General features: G+C 46.7%; 1 protein-coding gene across 1 annotated transcript in view; it reads right to left on the minus strand.

Moving 5' to 3' along the window:
• Positions 1–19,989, minus strand: part of NUMBL (NUMB like endocytic adaptor protein) — a 117,132-nt gene that overhangs the window by 24,617 nt on the left and 72,526 nt on the right. The window contains exon 2 of the mRNA XM_040323166.1: positions 16,115–16,247. The gene's annotated coding sequence lies outside the window, so the exon portion shown is untranslated. The remainder of the gene's footprint in view (positions 1–16,114; positions 16,248–19,989) is intronic.

Below are 19,989 nucleotides of genomic sequence, written 5' to 3' on the forward strand. Positions count from 1 at the left end.
CGTCCCAAGTTACGGCGGCGTATCGTAAATGTCCCGACGTAAGCGCGCCTAATTCAAATTGTGAAGAGGTGGGCGTGTTTTATGCTAATGAATCGCGACCCGACGTGATTGACGTTTTGAACGAACGGCGCATGCGCTGTCCGTGGACGTATCCCAGTGTGCATGCTCCAAATTAGGCCGCAAAGACTTATTGGTTTCGACGTGAACGTAAATTACGGCCAGCCCCATTCACGGACGACTTACGCAAACGACGTAAAAATGTAAAAATTCGACGCGGTTCCGACGTACACATTTAATCTTTTTGGTGGAATATCTTTAGGCCTGAAAACGCCTTACGTAAACGGCGTATCTTTACTGCGACGGGCAAGCATACGTTCGTGAATAGGCGTATCTCGCTGATTTACGCATTCTAGGCGTAAATCAGCGTACACGCCCCTAGCGGCCGGCGTAAATAGACAGCTAAGATACGACGGCGCCGGCGGTCGTATCTTAGCTAGATTTAAGTGTATCTCAATTTGAGAAATTTTTACGACGGCGCAGATTCAGAGTTACGACGGCATATCTACTGATACGCCGGCGTAACTCTCTCTGAATCTGGCTAGTAGTTTGCACTTGTAGTGCAAAGTGGATTTTCCTTTAGTAAATAACCCCCACTGGCCCTTTGTTTTAAAAGTTTGGAGACCCCCGGCCTAGACCTACACTTGCGTTTAAATCTTACAGCGCACGGGCAGCTGCATTGGGAGGAAGGATTTTCATTTGGCCCCGGAGTCGGGTTATAAAAGGGGGTTCATGGAGGATAAAAGGGTTGCTGTAACCTTCTGTATGTACGCTGGGTTCTGGAGTAATAGATGCGCTTCTAAGATCTTCTGTAAGCACAAAGCCGGAGGATACATCGCCACCTCAAATAGTGGTGAGATCACACTGGCTGCGTCCAGGAAGAAATGTGTTAATAATTCCCAGAATTCCAGGCTCTCCCCACCCTTCCACACATATGTGCTTAGATTGAAAACATATGGCGAGTATTTTCCGGAAACAAAAAAGGATCCAAAAAGAAAAAGAATTAAAGGAGAAAAAAAAATAAACACAGACCCCTCCCCGGGGTAGAGCGCGTCCTGCACGGCGGTGATTACAGCATCAGAAAGAGCGATAGACTGCCCTGCGCTAATCTTCCAGGAAAGAGGGAAAATACCGCCGTAGGGCCTTATAGGCAGCCAATAATGAGCAGCGCAAGTCTATGACCCGACTGATTGAATTAACCGGCAATGAAATGCAATAAACACACATTCTCCGACAGATACGAGACCGCGCGGGGAAGCAGAGACGGCCCGCGTCTACAACATTCCCATTAATGGGGTAGATTCAGGTACCTTTTGCGGCGGCGTATCTCCAGATACGCCGCCGTAATTTGAATTCCGCACCCGCGTAGCGTTACGCCGATTCACAAAGGCAGTTACGCTGAAAAAATAGGCTTCCTCCACCGACGTAACTTGATTGCGGCGGCGTAGAATTGTGTGCAATATAACTTTGGCCGCTAGGGGCGCTTCCGTTGTTGTCGGCGTAGAATTTGCTAATTTCTTAGATACGCCGATTTACAAACGTACGTGCGCCCGGCGTTCGTTTTTTACGTTGTTTGCGTTAAGGCTTTTTCGGCGTAAGGCTGCTCCTACTATTAGGAGGCGCAGCCAATGTTAAGCATGGACGTCGTTCCCGCGTCGCGATTTGAAAATTTTACGTTGTTTGCGTAAGTTGTCCGTGAATGGCGCTGGACGCCATTTACGTTCACGTCGAAACCAATGACGTCCTTGCGACATCATTTACCGCAATGCACGTCGGGAAATTTTAGGGACGGCGCATGCGCAGTAAATGATCCACGCCCCCTACCAGATCATTTGAATTAAGAGCGCTTACGCCGGCCCCTTTTACTCTACGCCGCTGCAACTTACGGAGCAAGTGCTTCGTGAATACAGTGCTTGCTCCTGTAATTTACGGCGGCGTAGCGTAAAGACGATACGCTGCGCCGCCGTATCAGTGCGCCCCTACCCGAATCTACCCCATTATGTTATTATTGTGTAATGCCGCGTAACACGCGATCGCAATTTCCGACAAGAAAAGTTCAATGCGACCTTTTGGTCGGAAATTCCAGCCGTGTGTAGGCTCCATCGCACTTATTCTGTCGGAATTTCCGACAGCAAAAATTTGAGAGCTGGTTCTCAAATTTTCTGACGGGAAAAGTTCTAGTTGGAAATTCCGATCGTCTGTGTGCATTTCCAACGCACAAAAAAAAAACATGCATGCTCGGAATCATAGAAATTAATTTTCTCGGCTCGTTGTAGTGTTGTACGTCACCGCTATAATATTTATTATAGCAAAAAGGAAAAAAATATAGAATTTTGTTTTGAAAATTGTCGCTCTATTTTTGTTTATAGAGCAAAAAATTAAAACCGCAGAGGTGATCCACCAAAAGAAAGCTCTATTTGTGGGGAAAAAAGGACGCCAATTGTCAGATAAAGTGACGCAGTGCCGAATCGCAAAAAGGGGCCATGTCCTTTACCTGCATAATTGGTCCGGGTCTTAAGGTGTCAGAGGTGAGGAGACCAATGCTGTGTTCCCAGTACAGAGGAACACACATCGGTCCCCTCCCCCCTACAGTTAGAACACACTTTAGGGAACATTTAGTGGTTAACCCCTTCCCTGCCAGTCACATTTACACAGTAATCAATGCATATTTATAGCACTAATCACTGTATAAATGTGAACGGTCCCAAAAACGTGTCAAAAGTGTCCGATGTGTTCGCCGCAATGTCACGGTCACAATAAAAAAAATCGCAGATCGCCGCCATTACTAGTAAAAAAATTAATAAAATAAAAATGCCATTAATCTATCACCTATTTTGTAGATGCTATGGGCCAGATTCACATATAATTACGTTGCTCCTGGGCAGCGTAACGTATGTGATTTACGTTACACCGCCGCAGGTTTACAGCGCAAGTGCCTGATTCTCAGAACACTTACCTGTAAACTTGCGGCGGTGTATCGTAAATGCGCTCGGCGCAAGCCCGCCCAATTCTAATGGGGAGGGCACCATTTAAATTAGGCGCGTTCCCGCGCCGAGCGTACTGCGCATGCTCCGTCGGGTAAATTACCCGACGTGCATTGCGCTAAATGACGTCGCACCGACGTCATTTGCTTAGACGTTAACGTAAATGGCGTCCAGCGCCATTCACGGACGTCTTACGCAAACGACGTTGATTTTTAAATTTCGACGCGGGAACGACCGCCATACTTAACATTGGCTGCGCCTCATAGACCCAGGGGCAACTTTATGCTTCGCAAAAGCAACGGAAACGTCGTAAATTCTCTGCGTCGAGCGCGCGTACGTTCGGGAATCGTCGTAAATTGCTCATTTACATAAGCGACAGGGAAAACGACGTCGGCGACACCTAGCGGCGGGAAAAAAAATTGCATTTAAGATCTGACAGCGTAAGAGCCTTACGCTTGTCAGATCTAAGGGATATCTATGCGTAACTGATTCTAAGAATCAGTCGCATAGATAGGCCGGGCCAGATTAGGACTTACGACCGGGCAAATGGCTTTGCGCCGTCGTAACGCCTTTGAGAATCTGGCCCTGTAACTTTTGCGCAAACTAATCACTATACGATTATTGCGATTTTTTTTTTTACCAAAAATATGTAGAAGAAAATACGTATCAGCCAAAACTGAGGAAAAAATAAATAAAAATTGTGATATTTATTAAATAAAAAAAAGTATAAAAAATTGTGTTTTTAAAAAAAATTGATGCTCTTCTTTTGTTTATAGCGCAAAAAATAAAGCGCCGCAGAGATGATCAAATACCACCAAACGAAAGCTCTATTTGTGGGGGGGGGAAACATAAAGATTTAGTTTGGGTACAGTGTTGCATGACCACGCAATTGTCATTCAAAGTGCAACAGCGCTAAAAACTAAAAATTGGTCTGGGCAGGAAGGGGTTAATAATTCCTTCAGTTTATAGTCCATATAAAAAGAGTATAGCAATATGGTTGTGTAACCATAAAATGTCCGTCCACAAATGGAAGCCTCCACAAGGGGATTAGAAGAAAAACCCAGCAGGAGCTCCAGAGTATAAAAGAGAAGAGAGGCGCCTCTAAGTGTAGCAATAAGTTGTGCCTTCATTAAATGTAACCATATTGCTACACTTAGAGGCGCCTCTCTTCTCTTTTATGCTCAGTTGTGACATGACGCTACTCTTATATCAAGACATCGCTTGTATATCAAGGCAAAATGTATTTAAAAAGTTTGCTTGTCTTGCAAAACGCTCTCAAACCAAGTTACTCTCAAACCAAGGTTTTACTGTATACAGTAAATATATAGATGGTATCTAGCAGTAAAGCAGGCACTGACAGACGTATCCTGGAACAATCTCTTTCCTGCACTTTTATTCAGCAAGGCAGTAAACACACACACATGATTCCATACCGGAAGACTTTGTACAGCAATCTACAGCAGAAAACAAAATCATTCAAACCACTAACTTGACTCAGGTTGGTTCCCGACTAGCAAGGTGATTTCTAATAGGTGCCTCAAAATAAACTGCCAACACGTGCACCACATGACAGAGAGAGAGAGAGCGTGAGACAAAGAGAGCGTGAGACAGGGAGAGCATGAGACAGAGAGAGAGAATGAGAAAGCAAGAGAAAATAAGAGGAGGAGAGAGAGAGGGAGAGAAAGAGAGCCATGCGCATCAGTCAGAGTGGGAGAGGACAAGAGAGAGAACGAGAGAGAGCGAACGAGAGAGGGAATGAGAGAGAGAGCAAACAAGAGAGAGAGAGAAAGAACCAGAGAGAGCGAGCGAGCAAGAAAGAGAGAGAACGAGAAAGAGAGAGAGAACAAGAGAGAGAGAGAACAAGAAAGAGAGAGAGAACAAGAGAGAGAGAGAGAGCCAGAGAGAGGGGGAACCAGAGAGAGAGAGAGAGAGAGAGAGAACGAGAAAAAGAGAGAGAGAACAAGAGAGAGCGAGAGAGAACCAGGGAGAGGGGGAACCAGAGAGAGAACGAGAAAGAGAGAGAGAGAGAAAGAGAAAGAGAAAGAGAAAGAGAGAAAGAGAGACAGAGAACCAGAGAGAGAGAACGAGAAAGAGAGAGAGAACAAGAGAGAGAGAGAGAGAACCAGAGAGAGGGGGAACCAGAGAGAGAGAACGAGAAAGAGAGAGAGAATAAGAAAGTGAGAGAGAACCAGAGAGCGAGGGAAAGAGAGAGAACCAGAGAGGGAGAAAGAGAGAGCGAGAGAACCAGAGAGAGCAAGAGAAAGAGAGCGAGAGCAAGAGAGCAAGAGAAATAGAGAGAAACGAGAGAGAGAGAGCAAGAGAAAGAGAGAGCGAGAGAGAGCAAGAGAGAGAACCAGAGAGAGCGAGAGAAAGAGAGAGAGAACCAGAGAGAGCGAGAGAAAGAGAGAGAGAACAAGAGAGAGAACAAGAGATAGAGAGAGAACATGAGAAAGAGAGAACCAGAGAGAGTGGGAGAAAGAGAGAGAGAATGAAAAAGAGAGAGAACCAGAGAGCGAGAGAAAGAGAGAGAGAACGAGAAAGAGAGAGAGAACAAGAGAGAGAGAGAGAGAGAGAACCAGAGAGAGGGGTAACCAGAGAGAGAGAACAAAAGAGAGAGAGAACCAGAGAGAGCGAAGGGAAAGAGAGAGAACCAGAGAGAGGAAGAGAGAGTACCAGAGAGAGCAAGAGAAAGAGAGAGCGAGAGAGAGCAAGAGAAATAGAGAGAAACGAGAGAGAGAGAACCAGAGAGAGCGAGAGAGAGAGAACCAGAAAGAGAGAACGAGAAAGAGAGAGAGAACAAGAGAGAGAACCAGAGAGAGGGGGAACCAGAGAGAGAGAGAGAGAATGAGAAAGAGAGAGAGAGAAAAAGAGAGAGGGGGAACCAGAGAGAGGGGGAACCAGAGAGAGAGAACAAAAGAGAGAGAGAGAGAATGAGAAAGTGAGAGAGAACCAGAGAGAGCGAGGGAAAGAGAGAACCAGAGAGGGAGAAAGAGAGAGCGAGAGAACCAGAGAGAGCAAGAGAAAGAGAGAGCGACAGAGAGAGCAAGAGAAATAGAGAGAAACGAGAGAGAGAGAGCAAGAGAAAGAGAGAGCGAGAGAGAGAGCAAGAGAGAGAACAAGAGAGAGAGAGAGAACAAGAGAGAGAACAAGAGATAGAGAGAGAACATGAGAAAGAGAGAACCAGAGAGTGTGGGAGAAAGAGAGAGAGAATGGAAAAGAGAGAGAACCAGAGAGCGAGAGAAAGAGAGAGAGAACGATAGGATGCCCTGAGCATCAGTCAGCTAACATAAAAGGAGAGAGAGAACGAAAGAAAGAGAGAGAGAACGAAAGAGAGAGAACGAAAGAAAGAGGGTGCCCTGAGCATCAGTCAGCTTACATATATAAAGGAGATAAAAAGAGAGAAATGTCTGTACATAAACATACATGACACACAGTAATATGTTAGGCCCTTTTCACACTACAAAATAAATCCGTTTTAATAATCCGTTTTAAAATCCGTCAGATAATGTTAAAAAACGGAAGTTATACGTCCTTTATAAAATATCATTAAAGTCTATGGGATTTTTTTATGTTCCGTAAAGATCCGTAATAGTCCGTTATAACATACGGACGTTAGTTATAACGGAATATGTGACGGGTCTTGCACTATTTTTTGTAAATTATTTGTCCGTTGCAAGTAACGGATATATTAACGTCCGTTATATTTTAACATTGAAGTCTATGGCACATGGACGTTAGTAAATGTCTCCGTAAATGTCCGTTATGTTAACGGACGTTAATTTTACTGAGCATGGATATTCAGGGGAACCCCGCTGTCAATTTAAAACAAAAATGACGTGCGGTTCCCGGTAAATATCCATAACCAGACCCTTCAGGTCTGGTATGGATATTCAGGGGAACCCCGCCGTCAATTTAAAACAAAAATGACGTGCGGTTCCCCCTAAATATCCATAACCAGACCCATTATCCGAGCACGTTGACCTGGCCGGCCGCAGAAAAGAGGGGGGGACAGAGTGCGGCCCCCCCTCTCTCCTGAACCGCACCAGGCCACATGCCCTCAACATGGGGAGGATGTCCCCATGTTGATGGGGACAAGGGTCTCATCCCCACAACCCTTGCCCGGTGGTTGTGGGGGTATGCGGGCGGGAGGTTTATCAGAATCTGGAAGACCCCTTTAACAAAGGGGACCCCCAGATCCTGACCCCCCCCCTGTGTGAAATGGTAATGGGGTACACTGTACCTCTACCATTTCACGAAGGAAGTAAAAAGTATTGTAAAAAAACACACTGACACAAAAGAATAAAGTCCTTTATTTAAAAAAAAAAAAAAAAAAAAACTCCAGCGCTGAAAAATCCACTCGTTCCCGGCTTCCAGCGTTGTCCTGATCCTGCGACGGGTGCGGGTGATCTCCCGCGATGAGAAGATCCAGCGTCGGGTGATCTCCGCTCCGGCGATGTGAAGATCCATCCAGCGCAGCATCCCGGACCTCCTCTCACCGCTGGGCACAGCCCAGCGAATGAGCGGCTGAAGCAGTGACATTTCTTATATAGAGGAGGCAGAGCCACCCGTCACGTGACCCTGCCCCCTCTGACGTACCTCTGCTACGTCACTGGGGAAGACCATGAAGAGGAAAGTCTTTCCTCTTCATGGTCTTCCCCAGTGACGTAGCAGAGGTACGTCAGAGGGGGCAGGGTCACGTGACGGGTGGCTCTGCCTCCTCTATATAAGAAATGTCACTGCTTCAGCCGCTCATTCGCTGGGCTGTGCCCAGCGGTGAGAGGAGGTCCGGGATGCTGCGCTGGATGGATCTTCACATCGCCGGAGCGGAGATCACCCGACGCTGGATCTTCTCATCGCGGGAGATCACCCGCACCCGTCGCAGGATCAGGACAACGCTGGAAGCCGGGAACGAGTGGATTTTTCAGCGCTGGAGTTTTTTTTTTTTTTAAATAAAGGACTTTATTCTTTTGTGTCAGTGTGTTTTTTTACAATACTTTTTACTTCCTTCGTGAAATGGTAGAGGTACAGTGTACCCCATTACCATTTCACACAGGGGTGGGGTCAGGATCTGGGGGTCCCCTTTGTTAAAGGGGTCTTCCAGATTCTGATAAACCTCCCGCCCGCATACCCCCACAACCACCGGGCAAGGGTTGTGGGGATGAGACCCTTGTCCCCATCAACATGGGGACATCCTCCCCATGTTGAGGGCATGTGGCCTGGTGCGGTTCAGGAGAGAGGGGGGCCGCACTCTGTCCCCCCTCTTTTCTGCGGCCGGCCAGGTCAACGTGCTCGGATAATGGGTCTGGTTATGGATATTTAGGGGGAACCGCACGTCATTTTTGTTTTAAATTGACGGCGGGGTTCCCCTGAATATCCATACCAGACCTGAAGGGTCTGGTTATGGATATTTACCGGGAACCGCACGTCATTTTTTGTTTTAAATTGACAGCGGGGTTCCCCTGAATATCCATGCGACTTCTGGAGCTGGACTTCAAGAAAGGGTGAAATGTTTTTTATTAACGGACGTTAGAAAGGAATGATATAACGGATGTATACGGATATATACGGATAAACATTATCCGTTTTCAATAAAGGAAGAATGGTAAAATATTTATCCGTATGTATCCGTTATTAAATCCGTTAATAAACGTCCGTTAATAGGTGTAATACGGATATTATAAAACGGACATACAATCCATAGTGTGAAAGAAGCCTTAGTGTGAATGTTTATTTGTGTACAGGGAGATGACCACGATGATCAGAAAGAAGTTCCCAAAAGAGGGGCGACAGGCAATTGCATTTCAATGGTTGAAGGAAGACTTCCCTAGAAGTTCATTGCCCATTCCTTTGGAGTCTCCAAACTACGGCCCTCCAGTTGTTCAGGAACTACAATTCCCATCATGCCCAGTCATGAATGTTACAGTTTTACAATGCTTCATGGGACATGTAGTCCAGCAACAGCTGGAGGGCCGTAGTTTGGAGACCCATGAATGATTACGGTGGACATGCACGTCTAAAGGGACGCCATCTTCGACAACCAGCCCTGTGTTTAGTCACGTGCCTCGTACTGCAGGGAAAGGTTAGGAAAGGGATTAGTATATATTTTATAAATGGAATTAGGAAGGGCGGCCTGGCATTAACTGGTGAACTGGTGTGACCGCTTACTTAGGAAGCCTTTGTTAGGTTGTGATGGTTTTGAATTTTCTGTTCACTTGTAGCCATGGTCCTACACAACACTGGAGAGGTAAGATAGTGAACATGCGGTCAGCGCTCAATGCCCGGCGTACTGCTACCTCAGGTATTTTGGCGTGTGATGCTTGGGACAAAGTTTGTAGTTTTAATAAGGCCGTGGCTGACTTCCACCCACAATAGGGAGCTGCGAGCTTCTCCGAGCCAATAGCTATTAAAGGTTAATGTGTATTCTGGATTAATTACCCACTGAGAACCCGCGTTCCTCCCCGCCGTCTTCTCTTTGTGGGGATATTTGCAAGGCACAACTAAACTTGGCTTAAGAAATCATGAAAATGAAGAGCCTCGTTATTATTTAACCCTTTTCTAGCTGACAATAAGGCGAGATGAGGGGGTAGGAGAAAGACGAGGGAAGAGGCGGGGGAGGGGGGGGGAGAAGATTGGTACAATCCTCCGCACTGTGTGGGGAAGAGGTTATAACCCCGTTCAGTCTGGAGTCACATGCCGATGACAGGAGAGAGATTTCCCAGGATACCAGAGACTTTTAGAAACTTCGGTCTGCTCTATAAACATTTCCAGGACTGCATTATATAATCGGCACAGATTATAAAGAGAAGATCAGGGGCAGGATTCTATAGCTGCCATCTTCATGTCAATCACGGTCGGTGGAGCAGCCCCTCCCCCGGCGTTTCATAGCTCTTCTGTACCTGTTGCTTAAAGTGGTTGTAAACCCACTTTTTGTACTTTTTAGGAGATTATTACAGTTTAGGAGATACGGTTTAGGAGATATTCCCCTCGCAATGCGCCGCTGCGCATGCGCAGGAGGGATCTACGGCGAAAGGACCGTCAGCCGCCGGACCTTGCCGAGTTTTAAATCTCCCGCGCACACGCGCGGGAGTGACGTCATCGCCGCTCCAGCCAATCACAGCGCTGGAGTGGCGATACCCGGAAGACACGCCGAGGCAAGATGAAATCTCGCTCGGCGTGAACCAGGTAAGTGCTACGCACCTCGTTCCGAGGTAAGTATTTCATAATGAGCTAATATGCACCGCATATTAGCTCATTATGACTTTTCCCTTACAGGAGGAAAAAAAAAAAAAAAAAACTTTAACCACTTCCATACCGGTCATTTTCACCCCCTTCCTGCCCAGACCAATTTTTAGTTTTCAGCGCCGTTGCACTTTGAATGACAATTGCGCGGTCATACAACAATGGCCTCTTCCGTGCGTTACACCTAGCATCAAGCGGTGGAGTGCATTGTGGAATGAATCTGAGGCGTGGAGCGCATTGCTGGAACGCATGCTGGTTGTTTCAGCCACCATCGTTCTGAGGACACCGCGGCTACAAACTGAGTCTTGGTGCGCTTGTGTGGAGCGCACTCTGACGCTGACACGTGACAGTGTCATACTTTCCGGCTGAGGCGTGGAGCGCATGGTGGAGTGCACGCCGGCCGGACAGGTTTGTTCGTTTCTGGGGTGCATTTCAACCCCGTTCCGGATGCTGCTGGTGAGCTAGCGCTAAGCTGGGTTGGCGATCGGCTTTCTCATTTACCAAATGAGATTGGATTATGTGTCAGTGCCACATTTTTGCTTTTACTTCATCTGTAAGGTAATTTGGACCAATTGAGATTCCACAGGTGGAGCCACCATTGAGGTAAGGGTGTCTTGTCTTTATAAGCATTCCCCGTGCAGTGTGTCAGCACCCCAGATGATGATCGTTTAGATTGAAACATGTCGGGAATTTGCTGACAATACTGCTCTTTGTTACATGCCTGTTACCAATGCTGAAAATGTGAGTGTAACCCATTTTTTGATTTTGCTATCAAGTAAACTTTTAAACGGATTTACACTATGTGCATTTTTGCCTTCTTTTTTCTAACTTCTGTTGTATTGAGTGTCTGAACCTCCATATGGACCCAAGTCTACAACCTAATACAAGGTGCTTCTGAACTGACTTTCACCTGATCCTGTGTTGGACTTCACCTCCTCGCTGGTATCATCAACTTTAAAGCGCAAATGACCCACTAGGTATATGCCTATTCTGGGTCCACAGCTTCTGGTAAGCCTCCATTCATTTTGGTGCTGGATTTATACATCTTTTTTACCTATGAAGATTTATTACCATTTCTTTATTGAAGTTTATTTTGCACATTTATCCACTGTGAACTGAATTTTGAGGATTCATTTATTATTAATTTTTTCACAGTTTTTTATGGACTACTTTAATGTGTTTCATACGGACACTTTTCAATGATTGGTTAATTATTAATATACCCAATCCTTTATCTCACTTATAATTAGCGCTACACTTTATGTTTTATACAACAATGGAACCAAATGAAATCTTTTTGTTTTTCCCCCCACAAATAGAGCTTTCTTTTGGTGGTATTTGATCATCTCTGCGGTTTTTATTTTTTTGCGCTATAAACAAAAGAAGAGCGACAATTTTGAAAAAAACACAATGGGCTAGATTCAGAAAGATCTGCCTATCTTTAGGCGGGCGTAGCGTATCTCAGATACACTACGCTGCCGTAACTTAGAGCGTCAGGTCCTGTATTCAGAAAGAACTTGCGCTCTAAGTTACTGCGGCGTAGTGTAAATGGGCCGGCGTAAGCCCGCCTAATTCAAATTGTCCAGGCAGTGGGCGTGTTGTATTAAAATGAGCCTTGACCCCACGTAATTGACGCTCCTAACGAAGGGCGCATTCGCCATCCGTGAATGTATCCCAGTGCGCATGCTCGAAATCACGTTGCAAATAGTCAATGCTTTCGACGTGAACGTAACTTACGCACAGCCCTATTCGCGTACGACTTACGCAAACAACGGAAAATTTGACGATGTCCCGACGTCCATACTTAACATTGGCTACGCCTCATATAGCAGGGGTAACTTTACGCCGGAAAAAGCCTTACGTAAATGACGTAAAAAAATCCACCGGGTGCACGTACGTTTCTGAATCGGCGTATCTAGCTCATTTGCATATTCTACGCGGAAATCAACGGAAGCGCCACCTAGTGGCCAGCGTAAATATGCACCCTAAGATACGACGGCGTAGGAGACTTACGTCGGTCGTATTTTAGCAACATTTAAGCGTATCTCAATTTGAGCATACGCTTAAAGATACGACGGCGCGGATTCGGACTTGGGAAGAAGGGTGACCGCTCCGATAGACCAAAAGAATTCTCTCACCAAATCCAAAACCCTGGGTGCCGGCAATACGGGGGGCGGGGCCTTAACCGCTGGGGGGAACAGCCGTCAATCATCTGGCTGACCTCCCAGATGACAATCCCCCTAGGCATAGAAACGCCTACTCCCGCGGGGAGAAGTACATTGAAAACATGGATTACAAGGACGTAAAGGATTAAAAAAAAAAAAAATACGGACTGTACTTGTTACGAATATAAGGAAGCTGGTCAGATATACATGTCAATTAGGGTGAACCTCCGCTTTAAAGGAACCTATTTAGAAAATAAAAAAACAAACCTTTACAACCCCTTTAAAGTGCCATGCTCCTGGCATCCCCCCACAGCAATCTGGGATCTGGCAAAGATCAGCGATCATGTCCTGCTGGCTACTGATCGTTAATGGGGGCACCGAGAGCTGTCTTTGACACCCTTTTGCTGCCGCACATACAGGATGTGTTATGCGGGCAGCGGCAGGTTAATAACCCTGAATTGTGCATGATGACACAGGGGGACTGCCCACAGATCGGAGCTTTGGGGAGAAGAGGGCAGCGCCAGCTGAAGCAGGGGATAGGGTAAGTAATCATTCCTGTTCCTCTACCCTCTAGACCAGTGGTCTCCAAACTGCGGCCCAGGGGCCGAATGCGGCCCTTTGCTTGCCGTTATCCAGCCCTTGAGACACTATTCTCCCACTGATATGAGACACTATTCTGCCAACTGACAACCAAAATTGGGCACCATTTCTCTCATTGACACAAACAATGGGCCTCCCAGTGGTGGGGTACTATTCCTCTACCTTATACCAAATGTGGCAATGTTTACTCCCACTGATGCAAGAAAAATTTCCACTCCTTCTGGCAACAGTCCGGCCCCCCTAAAGTCTGAAGGACAATAAACTGGCCCCTTTGTTTGGAAAGTTTGGAGACCCCTGCTCTAGACACAACAAATACAGGGAAGAGGGGAGATTTAAAGGCATCCTAGTGGTCGTTGTGACTTCAAACCCATAGTGGTTTACAGTGTACAGATTCCACTATGGAGCCACTATAGAAGGGAATATAATCAGGCTGCGGATCCTGTCCTGTGTGTGGTCTCTGGTTAAAGGGGGTTTCACAGTAAAGGACTCCTGCTGCTCATGAAAAAAGGGGGAGCTGGGAACATAGAAGCGGACAAGTCAGATGGAGCTTTTTTTTTTAAATGGTTTTGTCTAACGAACGACTAATTAGCAGTGGATTGGCAAGAAAGAAAGGCCGGTCTGTGGGTATTTGCTTTGTAGGATGGAATTCTATAGGCCACATTGTAGAGACAGAGATAGAGGACTGATGATTCTGGCACAGACCTCTGAACACATCACCCCTGTGTAGTCCCTATAACAAGACATGTCCCCAATTGTACCACACTGGCACCATATACAAAGAAAACACGCCGCACACAAGCACCAATCACTGCAAAGATGAGCCGCACAGTGCTGACATTCACATGGTGTGAAAAGATTCATGCAGATATACTTAAAGGAGAACTCCAGCCTGGAGAGGCACTGACTATTAATACATGCATCGTTTTATAAAATTAGCGATTTCTTTTTTCTGTAATTGAGTGCTGCAGGAGAGGCGACAGGCGACTCTCCTGGACTCAAATAGCTTACTCGGAATTCACTACACACTGGGGCTGATTTACTATAAACAATGCGCTGCGCCGGTTCATGGCTTAATTGGTGCGCCGGATAAATCATTAATTGAGCGTATGAACCAGCGCAGTACCGGGCGCAATGCAATAATAAATATTAGGGTTGTCCCGATACCGATACCAGTATCGGTATCGGGACTGATACCGAGTATTTGCGGGAGTACTTGTACTCCCGCAAATACCCCCGATGCCTAAATAGAATACTTCCCCCCCCCCCCCCCGCCGCCGTATATCGCAAATTCGCCGCTGCCACGTTAATCACTGTGCGGCGAACATTACAGGCACCTTTAGTTTGAATAGCTGTTTTGCCCGCCGCGCCGTGTATAGACACTCCCCCTTGGACGGATCTGTCCAATCCCGAGCAAGGGGGAGTGTCCTTTACACGGCGTGGCGGGGAAAACAGCTATTCAAACAAAAGCTGCCTGAAATGTTCGCTGCACAGTGATTAACGCGGCGGCGGCGGCATCATCATTAGGTATGGGGAACATGGCTGCATATGTTTGGGGACATGGCTGGATGAATGTAGGGGGACATGGCTGCATATATGGGGGACATGGCTGCATATATGTGGGGGGACATGGCTGCATATATGTGGGGGGACATGGCTGCAATATGTGGGGGGACATGGCTGCATATATGTGGGGGGACATGGCTGCATATATGTGGGGGACATGGCTGCATATATGTGGGGGACATGGCTGCATATATGTGGGGGACATGGCTGCATATATGTGGGGGACATGGCTGCATATATGTGGGGGACATGGCTGCATATGTGGGGGGACATGGCTGCATATGGGGGGGACATGGCTGCATATATGTGGGGGACATGGCTGCATATATGTGGGGGACATGGCTGCATATATGTGGGGGACATGGCTGCATATGTGGGGGGACATGGCTGCATATGTGGGGGGACATGGCTGCATATGGGGGGGACATGGCTGCATATGTGGGGGACATGGCTGCATATGGGGGGGGACATGGCTGCATATGGGGGGGGACATGGCTGCATATGGGGGGGGGACATGGCTGCATATGGGGGGGGGGACATGGCTGCATTTGTGGGGGGGACATGGCTGCATTTGTGGGGGGGACCTGGCTGCATTTGTGGGGGGACATGGCTGCATTTGGGGACACATTTAAAAAAAACTATCGGCATTCGGTATCAGCGAGTACATAAAAAAAAGTATCGGTACTTGTACTCGGTCCTAAAAAAGTGGTATCGGGGCAACCCTAATAAATATGTAAAGCCGCCGAACTCCCTTTAGAAGTCTATGGGAGAAATCAAAAGTGTTAATTTTAAAGGTTAATATGCAAGTTTTTGTCATAAAAAGTTTTTGGTGACCTGAGTCCTGCCCCAGGGGACATGTATCAATGGCATTTTTTTTTTTAAAAACTGACATTTTTTCGGGAGCAGTGAATTTAATAATGCATAAAGTGAAACATTAAAAGTGAAATATTCCTTTTAATTTTCATAGTATAAAGTATGCCTGTAAATTAGCTCATGTTTCCCGTGGTTAGAACTGTCTCTGCAGTAAATGACATTCTGAAGGAAATGTGGGCCCCATCCGTTTGTTTTCCATCGGTGAAAAAAAATAGAACATGTTTTAAATTTTTCCTATGGATAAAAAAACGATCGTCTGTGTGGAACGCCATCAGAAAAAAATCCATGCATGCTCAGAATCAAGTCGACGCATGCTCGGAAGCATTGAACTTCATTTTTCTCAGCACGTCGTAGTGTTTTATGTCACCGCGTTTTGGCACGGTCGAATTTTTGACGGACGGTGTGTAGGCAAGACTGATGAAAGTCAGCTTCATCGGATATTGGACGAAAAATTCCATCAGATATCCGATCGTGTGTACGAGGCTTAAGACTCCTTTATGTCGACTGTTTAGGTGTGTGAACCCAGAACCTCATATGCAGAGATCGCCCAGAGGTGTTGAGAGATATGAAACAACCATTAGATTCCTTGGACCACTTTTATTAATTGAAGGCGTCACGGAACGCCACACTTACTGTGCGGGTGGGAGCGGCAGGGTCGTCCGATGTGGGCATCCAATAGGCAAGCGTCTCTGCCCTATTCCTCCTCCAATCGCACAGGCAAAGGACAGCGCAATGGTTGGACAGTGAGGGTGTCAGAAAAGGTGACCTACAAGGAAAAATAGAAGTCTTACTATACGGTATAATACAAGATGGAAAACCATGCATTTACAGTGGGTGGCTTCTTCATACCCCGACCCCAGTCTTCCTCCACACCCACATTGATTGAAAAAGCAGGACTCACGTCCAGGGTAATCAACTGTCCTGTATGGTCAGGGACTCCCTACAGAAAGAACCCAATAGGGGCCAATTCCCATTCAAGCGTTCTGATGTAGTGCATTAATGCACATGCGTTAAAGCGGAGTGGCTAAGTGGTTGGCACTCCGCTGGCAGCACTAAGGATGCCGGTTCGAATTCCCAACCACAGCAATACCTGCTTGGAGTTTGCATGTTCTCACTGTACCTGCGTGGGTTTCCTCCCACACTCCAAAGACATGCTGGAAGGTTAATTAGCTCCTGTCTAAATTGGCCCTAGTATACGTATGTATGAATGTGAGTTAGGGACCTTAGACTGTAAGCTCCTTGAGGGCAGGGACTGATGTGACTGTACAATATATATTTAAAGCGCTACATAAATCGTCAGTGCTATATAAGTAATTATAATAAATAAAAATACACTACATCTGAGCACCATTAGGCAAAGACGTTATTTAATTATTTTTTAATATACCAAGCAAACTCCCCCATCCATCCATGTCTCCATGCTTTATTATGCGATTATGAGAAATCACTTTGAAAAACAACCCCCCTCCCCCCCAGCATTTCTAGATCTTAAAGAGGAACTGCAGTCAGCTCACATCAGTGGCAGCTGGTGCTCAAATTTTTTTGGGGGGGCGCAAAAAAAATAAATCAATTGCAGCCTCAGTGTGCCCATTAATTTCCGCCACTGTGTCCATCAATTTTCGGCACTGTGCCCATCAAACACCGCCACTGTGCCATGCCATTGTCGCCACTGTGCCCATAAATTTTCGCCACTGTGCCCATCAAACACAGCCACTGTGCCATGCCAAACGCAGCCACTATGCCATTGTGGCCACTGTGCCATACCATTGTCGCCACTGTGCCATGCCAAACGCAGACACTGTGCCATGCCATTGTCGCCACTGTGCCCATCAATTTTCGCCACTGTGCCCATCAATTGTCGCCACTGTGCCATGCTATTGTCGCCACTGTGCCATGCCAAACGCAGCCACTATGCCATTGTCGCCACTGTGCCATACCATTGTTGCCACTGTGCCATGCCAAACGCAGCCACTATGCCATTGTCGCCACTGTGCCATACCATTGTTGCCACTGTGCCATGCCAAACGCAGCCACTGTGCCATGCCATTGTCGCCACTGTGCCCATCAATTGCCGCCAGTTTGCCCTGTAAAATGCCGCCAGATTGCCCCAAAATACCGTCAGGCCGCTGGCTCTGATAGACGCTTCCACAGCCAACCAGCTTCCGTTATTCAGACGGCCGGTGCTCACCATCTGAATAGTGGGCGGCAGCGGCGACAATGCATACATGCAATGCATGAATCTATGTATTGTTTTCAGTGGCGGTGCAGGCACGAGAGGGGGCAACACTCTTGCGCCCACTATAGACACACCGCCACTGGCTCACATAATTTGTAATAAAAACATCTTTTGTCATTCTGAAGCTTCCCTCCAATCACTTTGCTTTGTGATTCTGTACTTGCCAAATATGCTGCAGAAATCTCCCTCCACTGAGTCTGGCTGCAGTCATTTTAACTGTGGGCAGCTGAAGCTGCTGCCTGTTCAATCAGTGCCACCTGCCAAAAAAAAAAATCGGCCTAAAATATCCGCCGCAAAAATCGGTATCATATATCGGCCGCCCCGATTTCTAAATATCGGCATCGGCCAAAGTAAAAAACCCTAATCGGTTGACCTCTATTCAGAGGCAGTTGGATGCTTTTTTCAACTGCCCCTGAACTCATTCAATGGTATTCTATGGTATTCTATGTGACCATGTACAGTTGTACACAGTCTCGTTTATTGCCGTTTTTAGGCAGTTGCGTTTAACAGCCTTTCTTTGAAATGTGGAAATCTTCTGCGTCTGAACCCATTTTTTTGCTTTCAGACGCTAAACGCGACTAAATAAGGTAACCCGCGTTTAGTTTATAAGCGTTTTTCGTTTTTGGCCATTTAAAAAAAAAACGCTTCTAAACGCAAACGCCGCTAAACGTGGCATGTAAATGCGGCAAAATTGACGTTTTAAACGTGGGTTACTATCTGTCAAGTTTAATCACTTAGAAGCAGTTGTAAAAGCGTCCCGTGTACATGGAGCCTAACAGACACTCTCGGCTTACCCAACTGCAACCAGCAACCCTGCTGGGAAGCCATAGTCCGGTCTGAATAATGTGTCCGGGTTTCAGGCGGTCTGAAATCCGAATGCATGATTCCAAACCCGAACTGTCCGGGTGAATCTCGGACAGGTGGCAACCCTATGCACGCTAGACAGTAGAAAAAATGCCAGAACTGTCGTCATATAAAAGCAGAATGAAAAACGCTCCTATGGAGCACATTGTACGGCGTTTAGAAGCCTTTTCCCCTCAAAACACTAGAAAAATGTATACTTTTGATGCGCCTTATAGCGGAGTTCCAACCACAATTAGCATTTTTTAAATGTATGTCCTTTCATCCTGCATTTTTATAATATAAATTTGGTCACTTACTATTTTACAATCCGCCGCCGATCCGCATAGATATTCAAAAAAGATAGTTTATAAAACTACCGTATTTATCGGCGTATACCGCGCACTTTTTTGCCCTGAAAATCAGGGCAAAATCGTGGGTGCGCGGTATACGCCGATACCTGCTTTCCCGCACCGAGTTTGAATACTGCGCAGACTTATACCGAGCGCAGTACACTCGGGTATAGTCGGGCAGTCTCGGCTCCTTCCGCGCTCACGTCCTGGACGTACAGGACGTCAGCGCGAGAGTTGCCGAGCCTGCCCGACAATACACGAGTGTACTGCGCTCTGTATATGTCGGCGCAGTATTCAAACTTGGCGCGGTAAACGAGCGGGGAGGCCTTGAGGACGACGCAGAAGGACGCCGGACCCGACAAAGAGGACACCCGAAGCCGCAGACGGACGCCGGACCCGACGAAGAGGACACCCGAAGCCGCAGAAGGATGCCGGACACGACGAAGAGGACACCCGAAGCCGCAGACGGACGCCGGACCCGACGAGGCCGCCGATGGACGCCGCACAAGACACCAAAACTGTAAGTACAAAAAAAAACTTTTTTTCCACAGGATTCGGGGCAACTTTAGGGGTGCGCAGGTATACGCGGGAGCGCGTTATACCGCAATAAATACGGTATATCTACACCGTTGTCATTTTGCTTGTGGGCAATGTGAAGCCTACAGGCACTTACTTCCTGGAAGTCTTGGATGGGAAGTGATAATTGGACAGCGCACTGCATCCTGGGAAATGATGACACACATTTCCCAGGAGCATTAGAGGGAGATGATGTCAGAATCCTAGGTGGATTCAAAGGCAGATTTCGGGGGACCGCATAGCAACAGACATTTCCAGATGAGTAAAAAAACCTTTTTTTTTTTCTTTTTTAGTCGTAAGCTAGAGTTTAAAGCAAAATTGTTTTTTTGATGGAACCTCCACTTTAACACCACATTTATTTTCTGCTGGAAACCTCTTGCAATGGTTTTTTTCAGCCTATAAACGCTCCTCTACAAATATGACTAATTGCCCAAATGTGCTATCGACAGGCTGAAATTAAAAATGCAAAATGCCTGTATAAGCAGTATTTTTGTATGTGCATG

Source organism: Rana temporaria, chromosome 9, assembly GCF_905171775.1.
Source record: "Rana temporaria chromosome 9, aRanTem1.1, whole genome shotgun sequence".
Classification (NCBI taxonomy): Eukaryota; Metazoa; Chordata; class Amphibia; order Anura; family Ranidae; genus Rana; species Rana temporaria.